The following is a 16,400-nucleotide window of genomic DNA, read 5'->3' on the forward strand; positions in this document are numbered from 1 at the left end:
CTACGGCCACCGCCGCGACGGCGTCTCCTTCGTGCGCTTCTCGCGCCCGCTGGCATCGCCCGGCAAGAGGTACGACGTGGCGGTTAACGCCACGAGGGAAATGCTCCGGCAGCCGGACTTGCAAGAGGTATGATTCAAATTTGTTAATTTGAGCTACCGATGCTTTCTCGTCCACCCGCGCGAGCATATCTCCAAGCTCAAGGGTCACCCGGCTATAACCGAAGCAGCTCAAGGGTCATACGGATAACATCGACGGAGCGTTATCCATGTGACGTGGGATATTCCATCGTCGACCGGATCTAGGAGGAAGGGACGAGGCAATATTAACCAATGACAAGGCATCATATTCTTTGTAACAAAGCTCAGTCTGTCTATAGTCGTTGGATCCGAACGGACGATTGTGATCGGATTGGAAGTGGGCTCGATCCGTGGACCTGCGGATGGACCAATGAATGAGCGACGAGAATCCATCGGTGGGTGCCTTTTCGATTTCTGGTCTCTCTCATTGAATCCAAGCGCCCCAATCAGCCGGCGCAGTTTGCGATGGTTTCGGCCTCCCCATCTCCGGCCACCGGAGCCCCTTCCTTCCCCTTCTCCAGCCGGCGGACGCCCCTCCCCTCCCATCCCGTCATCAGGAGAGGAGAGGAGAGGAGAGGAGAGGAGAGGGAGATCCAGCAGGGCAGGCCATGGCGCCGGCCAGAACCGCGCCGGGACTGAACTGGACCAAGATCGTGTCGTCAGGAAACCAACCCCATGGAGCTGCTCTCTGTTGCTCCTCCAGGTACGACCCTAGACGCCATCAAGGTCTTCGATTCCCATCCCTTCCCTGATGTGATTTGATTTCCTCTTCCTCAGGTTGGCAGGCAGGTGCACTGATTATCCATCACTAGCAGCGCCATGGACCAGCTAAAGATCTGATCAACACAGCTCGCTATATATCTTGGAGGTGGTTGAACATGTATTCTTGGATTGAATAAAAATGCCATCTTCCGTTAAGTTGCACCCACAATACATATTTCCCTATCTTTATTCCCTGCTAGCTCATAAGCGTTGTGTTTGTGTATGCAGCCACAAACATCCCATGTCCATGTTGTGGCAACGCAAAGTCCAGTCAAGTTGTCCAGGGTAGATTGAGTCCTAGTTTTACTTGGTCCTGCAATCGTGCGACGCTCTGGTCACGACCTGTCCGTGAGATGGCATGGGCAAAATGCGCATTGTCCGAGTTTGTTATGCTTGAAAATAGAAGGAAGGAAACAGAAAAGGGCGCAATTTTCACGCGGTCGCAGAGTACTGTCTCTCGTCTTGTTTTCTCTTCTCTGAAGTGTGTTAGTCAGGGACACTACTGGAGACTAGCGAGAGGGATTTCCACCAATTAATATTCAATCTGATCTTGTTGTGACTTAGGGCCTGCATCCAACATGTTCAACTCCCAGATTTTATTAAGAACGCCAAGCCATACATGCACCATATATGCAAAAACCTGATGGCTTGCACTCTAGCTGGGTACACAGCTAGATTGTTTGACACATGCATGACTTATTTCTATCCACATTGCCTGCCCTGTTATGCTTTGTTTTCCCTGCTCAATTAATGGCTCAACATGATGGACTTAATCAGTGAAAGGCTTGTTTTGTTTCTCAACGAAATAAAAACGCCACTTAGTGCTCTCTAGCAGTATATTTACTTCGATTATCTAAAGCCACATGAGTGAGCTGCTCAACTAGTGATGCAGTTTGGGTTGCTGTGAGATTCAATTCAATGGTCTTGTACTTATCCAGGTAAACAGTTGATGCTCCTGTTTACTACTCCCTCTATAAACTAATATAAGATCGTTTAGTTCACTAAAATAGTGATCTAAACGATCTTGTATTAATTTACAGAGGGAGTAGTTTCTAAAGCCTCGAGTAATCTGCTTAGTTTTTTAACATGGTTGATTTGTACCCGTTTTATAAAATTGATCTACTTGTTTACATAATCCTTTTTGGATGTTCAGTTTCTTGTATAAATGAATACGCAGCAACATTTTTTTGTTCAAGCAAACTCAAATTTCTCTTTGTTGTTTCTATGATGTTACTTTGGTCCACCGATTAGGTGTATAGACTAATTGTGATTTTTTTTTTGCTGCAGCAAAAAGTTTTGGATGCAGACAACCGTGCCGTGTTGGTTTCTTCATAGTACACGTGCTGCCAGCCGTGTAGGTTCCACTCTCCCAGCCATGTGATGCCAGCGATTTCGCTCGCCACGCTGTGAACGGGGCGGTGGCGATACCCGCCCTCGGCTACAACTTGCACTAGATTTGGCCTCTGGATGGATGCTATGGTTCCTGTAATGTTGCTCTGTTGGGTGAGTTAATTAGTACACATGTGTGGTCTCGTGCTTTTTGTTGTGTATTTGCATAGAATGCTTATTTGTTACAAGGCATCTGCTTAATCCGAATTATTTACACGGTGCCTCTCTGCATTGTTAGTTTATTGACCAAAGTTTATCATATGGATTGTTCTGTATTGTTCATTGCCTTCAACCCATATGCGGAACAGAGGGTTGTGACATATACCAAGTTGCCAACATAGCCTAGAGCACCAAACTGTGCAGCTATACTTTAAGAGTCAGGGATCAAGAGCTGGCATTACTGCATGCGCTTGCAGAAGCACATGATCTGTCTAAATGGCTTGCTTCATTGATCTCGCAAGTGAATTCTATAGTCGTGGAAACAATAGCGTACTGAACAAATGCATCTCTACCTATGTTTTTGCACATTGTTCAGCTGTCTGAACAAATGCATCTCTACCTAGCGTAATGATTATATTTAGTTCTTATTCCTCATTAGGTTCTCTCAAGCTGGATATTGGAGGACACTAAAGGCTGCGGTCATGGGCCACATTCTCTTGCGGAACTTTCTTATTGGCTTCATAGCAGCAATCTCCAGGATCTTTCTATGGTAAAATCTTTTTGTCTTGTAAATCCTGTCCTCTCGAGTTATGTTGTTTTATGAGTTTTCCATTCAAGTAACAATTTCATTCTTATTACACTACAACTGTAATGTTTCCATTCAAGTTACTGATGGTTGGTCTACAATTACTAGAAGGCATTTCCTAATTTGGTCCCTTCAACTGATGTTTTGATAGTTTTGATGAAAGATATCTGCCATTTCAATATTTTCAGGAATTCAAGGGTTATGTCTTCAAGATCATGAGTGGTTGCAATAAGCTGGGCTTCCCTATGAAGCAAGAAGTGCTAACTTCTGGTACGCCATCTGCTTCACAGGGGTATAACTTTATTTTGATGTCACTTCTTACAACTAGCCAAAGCTCAAGAATATTAGTCCGTAATCATATCATCTTTTCTATCTTGTTGTGGTCCATCAAGGGCAACGGTGGTGGCCAGGCCATGTGGGTCCATTTATCTTGTTGTGGTCCATCAAGGGCAACGGTGGCCAGGCCAGGCCATGTGGGTCCTCAGGAAAGGAAGGAATGGATCGCCTGTGTATCTAGGTGATGCTGGTTAAATATGTATTGGATTTAGTAGAAATGCCATCTTCCATTAAGTTAACCCAGTTGCTCCCACCATATTTCCCTATCTTTATTTCCTGATAGCTCATAAGCATTTTGTATGCAGCCAGAAACATCCCATGTTCATGTTGTGGCAAGGCAAAGTCCAGTCAAGTTGTTCAGGGTAGATTGAGTCATAGTTTTACTTGGTCTTGTAATCATGCGAGGCTCTGGCCACGACCTGTCTTTGGATGGCATGGGTAAAATGGATCGTGGGCAGCGCATTGTCCGAGTTTGTTATGCTTGAGAATAGAAGGAAGTAGACAGAAAAAGGCGCAATTTTCACGCGGTCACAGAGTACTGTCTCTCGTTTCTGTTTTCTCTTCTCTGAAGTGTGTTCGTCAGGGCCTCTGCTGGAGACTAGCGAGGGAGTTCCGCCAATATTCAATCTGATCTTGTTGCAATTTAGGGCCTGCATCCGACATGTTCAACTTCAAGATTTTATTAAGAACACCAAGCCATACATATAAATGCATGTTAATAATCTTCTATATATATGCAAGACCTGATTGCTTGCACCAGTTAGGTACACAGCTAAATAGTTTCACACCTGCATGGCTTGTTTCTATCCATCAATCCACATTCCCTGCTCTGTTATGCCTTGTTTGCCCTGCTCAATAATTGGCTCATCGTGATGGACTTAATCAGTGAAGACTTGTTTTATTTCTCAACAAAATAAAAACGCTAGTTAGTGCTGTCCTGCAATTTATTTACTTAGATGATCTAAAGCCACATGAGTGAGCTTCTCAACTAGTGCTGCAGTTTGGTTGCTGTGAGATTCAATTCAATGGTCTTGTACATATCCGAGTAAACAGTTGATGCTCCTGATTACTACTCCCTTTGTAAACTGATATAAGATCGTTTAGTTCACTAAAATAGTGATCTAAACGATCTTATATTTGTTACAGAGGGATTTTAGTGAACTAAATGATCTTATATCAGTTTACAGATGGATTAGTTTCTAAAGCGTCGAGTGTTCTGCTTAGTTGTTGAACAGGGCTGATTTGTACAACTGAACATGCCGTCGATTTTGCTCGCGATGCTGTGACCGCGGCGGTGGCGATGCCCGCCCTCGGCTACAACTTGCACAGGATTTGGCCTCTGGATGGATGCTATGGTTCCCATGATGTTGCTCTGTTGGGTGACTCAGTACACATGTGTGCTCTCATGCTTTCTTGTTGGTGTATTTTTATAGAATGCTTATTTGTTACTCCCTCTGTCCCACAATATAAGACGTTTTTGCAAGCTAAAACAACTTGCAAAAGCATCTTATATTATGGGACGGAGGGAGTAGACGACAGCTGCCTAATCTGAATTATCAACACAGTGCCTCTCTAGATTGTTTGTTTATTGAATGAAGTAGATCATATGGAATGTTCTGTATTGTTCATTGCCTTCAACCCAGATGCGGAACAGAGGGTTGTGACATATACCAAGTTGCCAACATAGCCTAGGACACCAAACTGTGCAGCTACTTTAAGAGTCAGGGATCAATTGACATTACTGGATGTGCTTGCAGAAGCATATCACCTGTGTAAATGGGTTGCTTCTGTGATCTTGCAAGTGAATTCTTTAGTCGTGGAAACAATAGCGTACTGAACAAATGCATCTCTACATAAGTTTCTGCACATATTGTCCAGCCGCCTGTCTAACATACTGATTTTGTTTAGTTCTTATTCCTGGTTAGGTTCTCTCAAGCTGGATATTGGAGAACACTAAAGGCTGCGGTCAATGGCCACTTTCTCTTGTTGAACTTTCTTATTGGCTTCATAGCACCAATCTCCAGGATCTTTCAATGGTAATACCTTTTTTTCCTGTAAACCCCGTCCTCCTGAGTTATGTTGGTATATGAGTTTTCCATTCAAGTAGACAAGTAACATTTTCATTCTTATTACACTACAACTGCAATGTTTCCGTTCAAGTTACTAATGGTTGGTCTGCAATTACTAGAAAGCATTTCCTAGTTTGGTCTCTTCAACTGATATTTTGATAGTTTTGATGAAAGATATCTGCCATTTCCCGTATTTTCAGGAATTCAAGGGTTATGTATTCAAGATCATGAGTGGTTGCGATAAGCTGGGCTTCCCTATGAAGCAAGAAGTGCTAACTTCTGGTCCGCCATCTGCTTCACAGGGGTATAACTTTATTTCCATGTCACATCTTACAACTAGCCAAAGCCCAAGAATATTAGTTTGTAATCTATCTTGTTGTGGTCCATCAAGGTCAACGGCGGTGGCCAGACCATGTGAGTCCATTCCTGATGTGTCCTCCCTCGCGTTTCTTGCACGGGCAGAATTACCTTGGCGGGTAGAGCATACGACGAAAAAGGTGCGGCGGCGCTAGAGTGCGGCCAGCTGATCGAGGGAGCTTGGAACGATGCTCGGTGGAATGTCGTTATGAGCGTGGAGATGCTGCTCCGGTATGATTCATTTGAATTGTTTACTTTCAGTCTAATATTCTCAATGCTGCCTTAATGAACACATGTAATTTTGTTTGAGAGCCTATCATAGTTGCACTTATAATTTAATAATCCGAGCAATCTATTTTCAATCCACATAATATGATGATAACTAGATTTTCCTAACACTCATCGGCCTTCATGTTGCCCATGTACTAATCTTTTGTGAGTAAATTTGGTACCTTCAGATCCTGAAATACAAATTCTTCTTAAAGGGAAACTAATATAGAAGTTATTGTAAGCCGATACACAGTACTGGAAGTGGTAGTATGAGGGAAATCAAACACATTTCTGATGGGGAAGAAAAAAGTGACTCTCCATAAGGAAAGAATGGATCTCCTATGTATTTAGGTGATGTTGGTTCGTTAAATATATACCTTTACCTTTTTTGTACTATAAAGAGTTGCATCTGAACCTGGTGAAACGACTTGAGAATATAGAATATAGGGTCGTGCATGAAATGATGTTGAATATGTCATCTTTTATTTTATTTTGAACACGATGCTGAACTGGTTCTCATTGCACTCATGTAAATTGTGTCATCTTCCACAATGTTGGCATGTGATCCAAATAAATTGCACACCCTATATTTTTTGGCATTTTTTTTGACATAAGATCCTTCGTTTCAAACAAAAGTACACTCAATATGTGTATTCTGTGCCGATAGTTAATTCTTATGCCGCGTTTCATGCCAAATTTCATTGAAAACAAGCCCACCAAAGAGTCCTTGAGTTTGAACAAGTCGATGGTATACACAAAACATAATGACTTGAAGTACAATGCATAATAGAGTGATGCACCGACATAGTGGGCTCTGATAAGTATGCACACGACAGGATGACAAGGCACCGAAGAATAGAAGCGGTGGTTGCCTTGCAAAGGGAAACACGGAAAACACGACTTTTGCCACGAGGCATTAAAAACATGGAGTTAGGCACCTCTAATTAATCTTCCTCGATATATTTTACTGTTTCGTAGCAGTGCACGGGCATCGACCTAGTATAAGTGGCCGACCCCTTAGTGTGTTCGCAATTTCTGGAGGTGTTTCGTGCCTCAAAAGCTTACATGATCAATGTCTGTGTGGAGGGTCTACATGTGCATCCGTCTCCTAGGATTTTGCCTCCTTTGTCTCGTGATGATCAAGCCAGCGAGGATAGCAAGAATGGAGAAGATACTAGCCCACCATTTACTAAGGATGAGTTGGACGCTCTTGGATCCTAGACTCCAGCCTCTGTATCCAAACCGTGTGCCTTGGGATGTGTGGCTCTGATGGGGCTAAAGAGGGTTCCGTTGATCATTTGGATTTTGTTGTGGATGGGATTGTTTTACTGGATTCGATGGCAAGCCCGCTGGTGTCTGCTAGTTGCTCTAATCTTCCTACCCGCCCTTTGTCTCCCTCACTGTCTATGATTGTTGGTTCCCATAAACAACACCTTTGGACCCTGAAGTTTCTGCCCCTATCCCCAAGAAAAAAGACTTCGGTCAAGAAATCCCCCCCTCGCAGTTGTCTTTCTGGGACCTCAAAGCAATCTTCTGATGGGCTGTTCCGCATGCTTGATGCTTATCTAGGTGAGGTTGTTGGTGGTGACCACAGTGAGTATATTGCGACGTCTCCCACGACACGTTATACAGCTATGAAGACTCTTGTTTCTACTGCTCGCAAGAGTAGGCGCCCTTGCATTGTTGGTGAATCTGTTCTGGTGTGCAATGAACGTCGTGCTGCAGACGACCTTGGCTTGTCAGGTAATACTGCATCATCTTCCCCTAAATTTCTAGTCCTTCCTTCCTGATCATTTTGATTCTCGTTTATTTAGCGTTGCTTATGATTTGGGTATTATATTTTATTCTCCTAGTTGTAACATGTCTAGTTTACTTTATCCATGCTAATGAAGTAGCTCAAGCTTCTCTAGCTAAATTGTGTGTGGTTTGACTAAGGGTGTGGTGCTTGCTGGGTAGGAGGTCCAGGATGGTAGTGGCCACTTGGGTCCTTGCGCTTTTCCTCATTCTATACAATCTTATAGTTGGGTGACCCCTAGTAGGTATAGTCTCCGTATCAAAAACCTTTCTTATAGATGATTCTTTTTCTGGAACATGAGAGATTTTTGCACTAGGGGGTGCCGTAACCAACATAGAGATTATGTTGGTGATGTCCATGTTGATTTGGGTTGCCTCCAGGAAACCATAAAATCTACATTTTCTTTGATCACAGGTTTGTTTTGTTTTGTGTGTAGGTGGTTTCCTACTTCTGGTCACTCTAGTGATTGGGGCTAAAGTGGAGGTTTTTGATTATGTTGCTTTTTATCATGGGCATATCTTTGCCGGCATGGCGCTTTCTCAGCCAAACCTTAACAAGTTCTGGGAAATGGTAGTTTTGTATGGGCCTGTTGACCATTCCCACATCTGGAATCTTTTTAACTGGTTGGTTCACTTGTGGATGCTTACTTGTTAACATATCTAGTCGATAATTGATATACTGAAACTGCTAGTTGGGTCCACATGTAGAGGTTGATACCTGTAGCTATTGTGGTGATTTTGAATTACTTTGTGTCCTGTTGCTTGTGCTTTTTTTGGGGGAACGTAGCAGAAATTCAAAATTTTCCTACGTGTCACCAAGATCTATCTATGGAGAAACCAACAACGAGGGGAAGGAGAGTGCATCTACATACCCTTGTAGATCGCTAAGCGGAAGCGTTCAAGAGAACGGGGTTGAAGGAGTCGTACTCGTCGTGATCCAAATCACCGGAGATCCTAGTGCCGAACGGACGGCACCTCCGCGTTCAACACACGTACAGCCCGGTGACGTCTCCCATGCCTTGATCCAGCAAGGTGAGGGGGGGAGGTTGAGGAAGACTCCATCCAGCAGCAGCACAACGACGTGGTGGTGATGGAGGAGCGTGGTGATCCAGCAGGGCTTCGCCAAGCACCGCGGGAGAGGAGGAGGGAGAGAGGTAGGGCTGCACCAAGGAGAGGTCAAACTCATTTGTTGGTAGCCCCAAAACCCTCAAGTATATATAGGGGGAGGGGAGGGGGCTGCACCCCCTCTAGGGTTCCCTCCGCAGGGGTGGCGGCAGCCCCCAGATCCCATCTGGGTGGCGGCCAGAGGGGGAGAGAGGGGAGGCGCGCCTGGGGTGGGCCTTAGGGCCCATCTGCCCTAGGGTTTGCCCCCTCCCACTCTCCCTTGCGCCTTGGGCCCCTTGTGGGGGGCGCACCAGCCCACCTGGGGCTGGTCCCCTTCCACACTTGGCCCATGCAGCCCTCCGAGGTTGGTGGCCCCACTTGGTGGACCCCCGGGACCCTCCCGGTGGTCCAGGTACGTTACCGGAAAAACCCGAAACTTTTCCGGTGACCAAAACAGGACTTCCCATATATAAATCTTTACCTCCGGACCATTCCGGAACTCCTCGTGACGTCCGGGATCTCATCCGGGACTTCGAACAACATTCGGTAACCACATACAAACTACCTTTATAACCCTAGCGTCATCGAACCTTAAGTGTGTAGACCCTACGGGTTCGGGAACCATGCAGACATGACCGAGACGTTCTCCGGTCAATAACCAACAGCGGGATCTGGATACCCATGTTGGCTCCCACATGTTCCACGATGATCTCATCGGATGAACCACGATGTCAAGGACTCAATCGATCTCGTATACAATTCCCTTTGTCTAACGCTATTGTACTTGCCCGAGATTCGATCGTCGGTATGCCGATACCTAGTTCAATCTCGTTACCGGCAAGTCTCTTTACTCGTTCCGTAACACATCATCCCGTGATCAACCCCTTGGTCACATTGTGCACATTATGATGATGTCCTACCGAGTGGGCCCAGGGATACCTCTCCGTTTACACGGAGTGACAAATCCCAGTCTCGATTCGTGCCAACCCAACAGACACTTTCGGAGATACCTGTAGTGCACCTTTATAGCCACCCAGTTACGTTGTGACGTTTGGTACACCCAAAGCATTCCTACGGTATCCGGGAGTTGCACAATCTCATGGTCTAAGGAAATGATACTTGACATTAGAAAAGCTTTAGCATACGAACTAGATCTTTGTGCTAGGCTTAGGATTGGGTCTTGTCCATCACATCATTCTTCTAATGATGTGATCCCGTTATCAACGACATCCAATGTCCATGGTCAGGAAACCGTAACCATCTGTTGATCAACGAGCTAGTCAACTAGAGGCTTACTAGGGACATGGTGTTGTCTATGTACCCACACATGTATCTGAGTTTTCTTTGAATACAATTATAGCATGGATAATAAACGATTATCATAAACAAGGAAATATAATAATAACTAATTTATTATTGCCTCTAGGGCATATTTCCAACATTTTTTCCACATATTCGGTGGTACATAAACGTTCAAAAAGTTAGTCTAAGTTATTATCCGGGATTGATGTGCTATCTTAGTTTGTATTGTTATGTTGGAAAATTGGAATTCATTGATAGCATGTGTTTTTCTATTACTTATTGTTACAAGAATTTATATTGACTGTAATGGTGTTGAGCTGTGATTGAAAACATCTAGCAAAATATGTTCCATTTATTTGCTGGGTGTTGGTTCTTCAGCAACACACTACAGTATTTCATTGATTTGGTTGATGCTTGTTTGGTTGATGCTGGTATAATAGGTAGTTGCATGCATTTATTTATCATGCTACCACTAGACTGCCTGATAAAAACTTGCTGAATATATATATCTTTGACTAGCAACTGATGGAATATAGCTCATGTTCATGTAAATTCCCATCCCACTCAAAGTGTGAAACACTTATTCTTCTTCTTTGTACTCAACATCCAGGCATCACACCTGAATATATATATATATATGCACATATTTATGTATGTAGTTATCTGTCACACGCATGAAGCAGTCTTGTTCGTTTTGGGATGTAGTATCACCACTTAATTTGTTCCCTGTCTGCCTCCTTCCTAAAATTCTGACTGTATATATATGGTATGTGTACCATCCATGATATGCACTTGCTCCTGATCTCATGTTGGTCTTGTTTTTATTTCATGGCTTCCTATTCGTGTAGTTCCAATGTCATTGGGTCTTGTTTGTAGAATGATGAGTCACGCCGCAGTTGAAAGTGGGCATAAGTGGGACCGATTGAGCCCATCCCACTTAATCATCTTAGTGGGCACCCTTTGGACAATAGAAAAAAAATAAGTGGGCTATTCCATTTAGCCCTCTGGGAGCCCAATCTACATAGTTTTCTTAAGTAAAAAAGGAAAACGAATTACGGCGCCGCTTTCACGGGATAGGGTTCAATCCGCGCCCCTCTAGTTTGCCTGCAGGTGGCGCAATGCTCCTCCTCTCGCCTCTCTTCTCCCTCGCCTTGTACGACGGAGAACTGACCACCGAGGTAACCCTGCCTCCTGCTCCGTCCTTCCCCTCTCCTCTCATCCAATCACCTTATTCGTGGGCACCTTGGACATAGGATGAAGGAAGGGAGTGATCGTCAGATAGGAGAGATGGGACCATTTCCTCTATCTCTACGATAAAATCATCTGAGAGAGAGAGGAGCTTCGGGCTTATTACAGTTTCAGAGTTGTACTGTACCACCTCAGTGGTGACTGTACCGTCGACATGCCTTGACAGTTTCAGTCTTTCAGAGCTTTGGGCTTTAACAACAACCTATTTCGTTACCTTGATTAAACTTCTTGTTGACTTCCATTTCTTTCCCTTAGCATGTGAATGCCTCTCTGTTTCCTGGAAGATCAATGCTTTTGTTTCATTTTGCTCGAGTGTTTGTTGTGTTCAGCTCAGCTCAGCTCCTTGCCATTTTCATTCAACCAAGAAAGGAATAAGGAATCCTTGATGTTTTTTGTATACTGCTTTTGCCACATCTTTCCTGGTTAATTCTAGCTTGTTGCCTTGTTCTGTGAATTAATTCATGCTACATTTGTTTGGATAGACTAGTATTTATAAGGTCAAGGGCCTGTGTGGGAGACTTTATTCAAGTTTCTTTGATGTTAACTGCTTGCACACCAATATCCTTATATACAATTGTTTTTTATGTATAGGGTAAGAACATGATTTCAACGATAGAGTATGATAAGTTACAACAAGTGCATAATTACAAACTTATTTATGTGTGCAAAAATGGTGAAACCCCTTGCCGCATTATACCGGCAATCTATGGTTTATTTTTTTTAATAGTAGCCTACTGAAAGTTTTTAAAAGAAAAATAAGGGCTTATGTTTTTCCAGCCCAACCAACTGGAGATGTACAAAAGTACCAATGTCCAATGAGAAGCCGAACGAACACGTGTAGAAGTCTAGATGTAGGCTGCTAGTGTTAATGAGGTCCTTCCAAGTTTGTTTCCAGAATAGTACTACCCTTTATTACTATGTATAAAATAGAGAAAAAAAACTTCTTGTCAATACACACCTGATCCCATTTTTTCTGTAGTAGTCAGTGTTAGATTCCATTGCAATGTTTTGAAACATTTAATTTCACACAAGTCATCCCTTTCGTCTGTTGACTATTTTGTTTCTTCCAAAAAGCTTCCTCTTTTGATTTCTGACGAAGATGTCTTAGCAAAACGATAGCCAGTTGTTTCGGTGTTGGACAAAGATGTGTGTTTATGCATGGTTTTGATTCGATTGCTTGCACATATCAAAGACTTTCTAGCATCATTATCCAAAGGCATTTTGAGCTCAGTGTTTGTGCCAAGTCAAATATGCTCATCTCCTCGCCTTGTCATTTCCAGCAGTGCTACCTTGGAGATCATGCAAGGATCATGAACATGCTTAATTTTTCATTTTGACGTTGTCGGTTCGTTCGTTCTTTGCCCCATGCTTGACAAATCTGAAGGATTTATAGGTTTGCTAGTGCTAATAGATTTTAGTTGTTTTTCAGGTCATGTCATGGTAGTAGTTTAGTAGTACATAGATCAAATATATAGAGAGAGCTAGTATCTTATAATGCTTAGACAAACTATATTCATTCTCTCAATTGTTAAGTTGAAAATACATGAAGATATGTGTTATGACTGAACTATTGTGTGGATGGGCTGGTGTGGGGTATATACTACATTGTCCTGCTCCTCTGTACTCTTGTTGTGGGCAGCTGCTGATCCTTTGTTTGTTTGATTTTTTTTGTATGTTTGGAGTGATCATTGAGCAACTTGGCCAAGAACTCGCCCAACCTGAGGGTGGCCCACATCATAATCAAAGAAGATGGTGGTGGATGAGACCGGTGCTGCTTTTGTGATGAGCAAAACAAAAACTTGGTGGTCGCCGGCCGTGGCCTCCTGCGCGTGCGCAGCCGTAGTCTTGGCTAGTGGCCTCGGCTACAACTTGCAAAGGGAGCTCGTCCCTCTTCCTCCTCTGGTTCTCCCCCCTTGCTCTGAGCACATGGACATCGAGCCATGGCTATTTTACACCAGGTTTAATGTCCATGTCTGGTTATGGTTTGGACTGGTGGTACAGTCATGGCATAATGACTCCAGGTTATGCTTGGATGGATTTAATCTTTCTAAAATATGAGATTTTTTGTAAAGAGCTAGTCTTGTAGGGTTTCAATTGTCTAAAGATTGTGGTTTTGAGAAGATTGTTACCTTTCTGGTTTTATGGCTGATGTGGTCAGTAGAGATCCATGCGTGTTGTATTTCCTAGTGGTGATATGATGAACTATAGATTTGGAAGTTTGCTTTGTACAACTGCACTATAGAGTTGGATTTTTTTCGTGGTTGCGTGATGTCGATGATGATTACTGTGAAGCTTTCTCAATGTAATCACTAATGATTGCATAACCTACTGCTTTCCTCTGTTGCATAATGTCCCTCTCAATTCTTCTCTCTTGAAATAGTGGTTTTGCGTGATCCCTTGTGACAGAAATTATTGGGACTTCAAGATGCAAAGGTAAAACAATTTTTGATGCTGCTGTTTAGGTTAGATAGTCACACTTTTATTTCTGTCAATTGCATGGCATGGTATCTAGACTAGGTGTCGTTGATGTTCTCAATATATTCATGCCTTTTTATACCTTGAATGATCCATCAGCATCCTGTAAAGACTAGTCTCATTGATGGTAATATTTATAAGTATACATGTTATCAGAACACACAAAATGAACCCTGTATTGCTTTGTTCATTTCAATTTCGTGTATTGTGCTATTGTTTTACTCTGAGTTGGCCTGATCCGGTTTTTTCCACAAATGCAGGTGCCATTGTTGTTGATTCCATTGTTCATGGCCATCTGAAAAGCTAAGGAACTGTTCAAACCTTGAAATAAACTTGAACACCCTGCAGTTGTGTAATTGAGGTCCGATATGCCTCTCATCCTGCCAATTCCGATTCTCCCCATTCATCTACCTAGCCTCGAAGAGTTAGATTGATTTCTGTTTTGTTTGTTTCGAAGCAGGAGCCCCATGACATCAACAAGAATGACGACGATGATGCGGAGGAGGAGGACCTCAACTACACACCACACAAAGTCCCTATTGTCTGTCGGCAATGGCTTCCTTCCCTGCAGCAGGTAGCATTCGGTTACTGCTGCAAATGCCAACGGAAGAAAATATACATATCAAATGCTGCACTTGCACTCAGGAGTGTGAGAAATTTTGCCCAATTTCATTGCCATGTTCATCATGTCATTTACCCACAAATTATCAGTTATTTTATGCTATATATGAAGTTGTTCCTCTCTTGATTTTTCATGGTAGACGGAATTGTATGATTTCGGATAGTACTTTATCAAATTCAAACCATACAACATCACCCACGTCCCTCTATGCAGTGCACTTTGCAACTGAACCCATCTCCAGTACTGGATCTCCAGTACTAGCTTCTTTCATGTGCCCTTGAGTATCCAGCTCAACTGATTCAAGTTCTTGGACAATTAATTAAGCACTATAACAAATTAATGAATGCCCTCCTTGTTCTTCTAGCTAGTATACATTACTACTGGATGGTGATCAATTTTAGCCAGCCATTCTTCCATGCCCCCTCTCTCTACCCACTCACTTGATAATCTCCCTGCACCATCAATCCATCTCCTTTAGCAACTAGCTGTTGCAAATGGCACCAGATTTAATTCTGAATGTATGCTTAGTTATTCAACATGCTTGAAGTCCCAGCCTTTTGTGTCTGGTCAGTTATTTTCGTAGCTCATAATATGCTCAACTTCTCAGGAAAGTAATTGACGTTTTAGCGTTATGGTCACCGAGTTTCCTCTTGTTCAGTAGGCGAAAGGGAGGTTATATTGAAACGCTATACTGGTGCCCTTGTTGAAATCGAGTGCCCATGTTGTGTGATATACAATGTTGCTGTGTTGTGTCTCTTGTGTGGCCGAGTTTAATATTATGTTTGTATTTCTGTTTGCGGTTGTGTGCTAGAGTCTAATTAGTTACGTGAATACTTAACTTTAAGATGTTGATGTGTCATAGAAAAGATGATTTCTTGTGTTGTGTACTTTCGGAAATTAACGCAATGCTAAATGTATGTAGGCTCAAGAAATTGATCAAGGTAAGCCATTATATCTCTTTGCTTGTTTTTTAAATTGTCACTATGTCGGATAATTATTTGATTGTGAAGTAATAGTTCCTTGCTTTTGTCTAGTATTAAGAAACAGTTTGTTGAAACAACCATTAGTCTCTCCTAGCTACAGAAACTGCCTATATGCATTTGCTTAGGCTTGGAGCCTAACTCATGTCTCGGGCATGAACTCTTCCTGCATAATTATTTCTTATTCTGCCTATCAGTCGCTGCAAGGTTTTTTGGTATATGTGTGTATAACTGATGCAAAGCTATCCAATTAGATCTTGGTCTTGTGTGTAAAACAATCAATCCTTCTGTTGTGTGTAATCAATGTGAAGCAATGAAATAAACTTGCTACATGTTGCTTACGAGGCACCATGTAGTTTGTTTGTTTGATTTGATTTGTTTGTTTGTTTGATTTGGAGCAGACCTGGACCCCATGCCCAAGCTCACGAGGTCACCGTTGAGTCCGACCTCCACCTCGATCATGACGACGACGACCCGCACAAGGTCGATCCCTACTTTACCACAAATATGTTCTTTCTTTTGTGAAGTAACAGTTCCTTGCTTTGTGTAATGTTAAGAAACTGTTTGTTGAGACAACAATTAGTCTCTCCCGGCTACAGGAACTGTTTATATGCATTTGCTTAGGCTTGGAGCATAACTCATAAATCAGTTACCTGTTTTGCATATCCTATGAATTTGAGCCTTATCTGTTTGCTATTTCTCCATCTCAAATCTCCATCAGTAAGCTAAAAAAAGACTAGCTAGCTAATCCTCTGTAATTAGCTTGCTTCCCCCATCTCACGCTGAAACCCTAGCTCTTCCCTTGGTGACGGAGAGGCTCACATCATGGATCCTCTCCTCGAAGGTACAAATTTCTCCTACCATTCTCT

At 42.9% G+C, this 16,400-nt stretch overlaps 1 long non-coding RNA gene across 2 annotated transcripts; it reads left to right on the forward strand.

The window, feature by feature from the left end:
* Positions 1 to 459: 459 nt before the first annotated feature.
* On the forward strand, positions 460 to 16,325 carry LOC119341025. 2 transcript variants are annotated; one of them, XR_005164817.1, is made up of 14 exons: positions 460 to 781; positions 856 to 946; positions 2,128 to 2,343; positions 2,811 to 2,938; positions 3,163 to 3,266; positions 3,367 to 3,491; positions 4,535 to 4,705; positions 5,236 to 5,346; positions 5,580 to 5,683; positions 5,771 to 5,967; positions 7,576 to 7,749; positions 13,137 to 14,290; positions 14,390 to 14,503; positions 15,933 to 16,325. It is a non-coding gene; the product is annotated as an uncharacterized LOC119341025 (long non-coding RNA). The 2 variants fall into 2 exon arrangements; XR_005164816.1 differs by having other exon boundaries at positions 462 to 781; positions 2,828 to 2,938; positions 5,842 to 5,967.
* Positions 16,326 to 16,400: the final 75 nt, after the last annotated feature.

This window comes from Triticum dicoccoides, chromosome 7B (genome assembly GCF_002162155.2).
Source record: "Triticum dicoccoides isolate Atlit2015 ecotype Zavitan chromosome 7B, WEW_v2.0, whole genome shotgun sequence".
Taxonomy (NCBI): Eukaryota; Viridiplantae; Streptophyta; class Magnoliopsida; order Poales; family Poaceae; genus Triticum; species Triticum dicoccoides.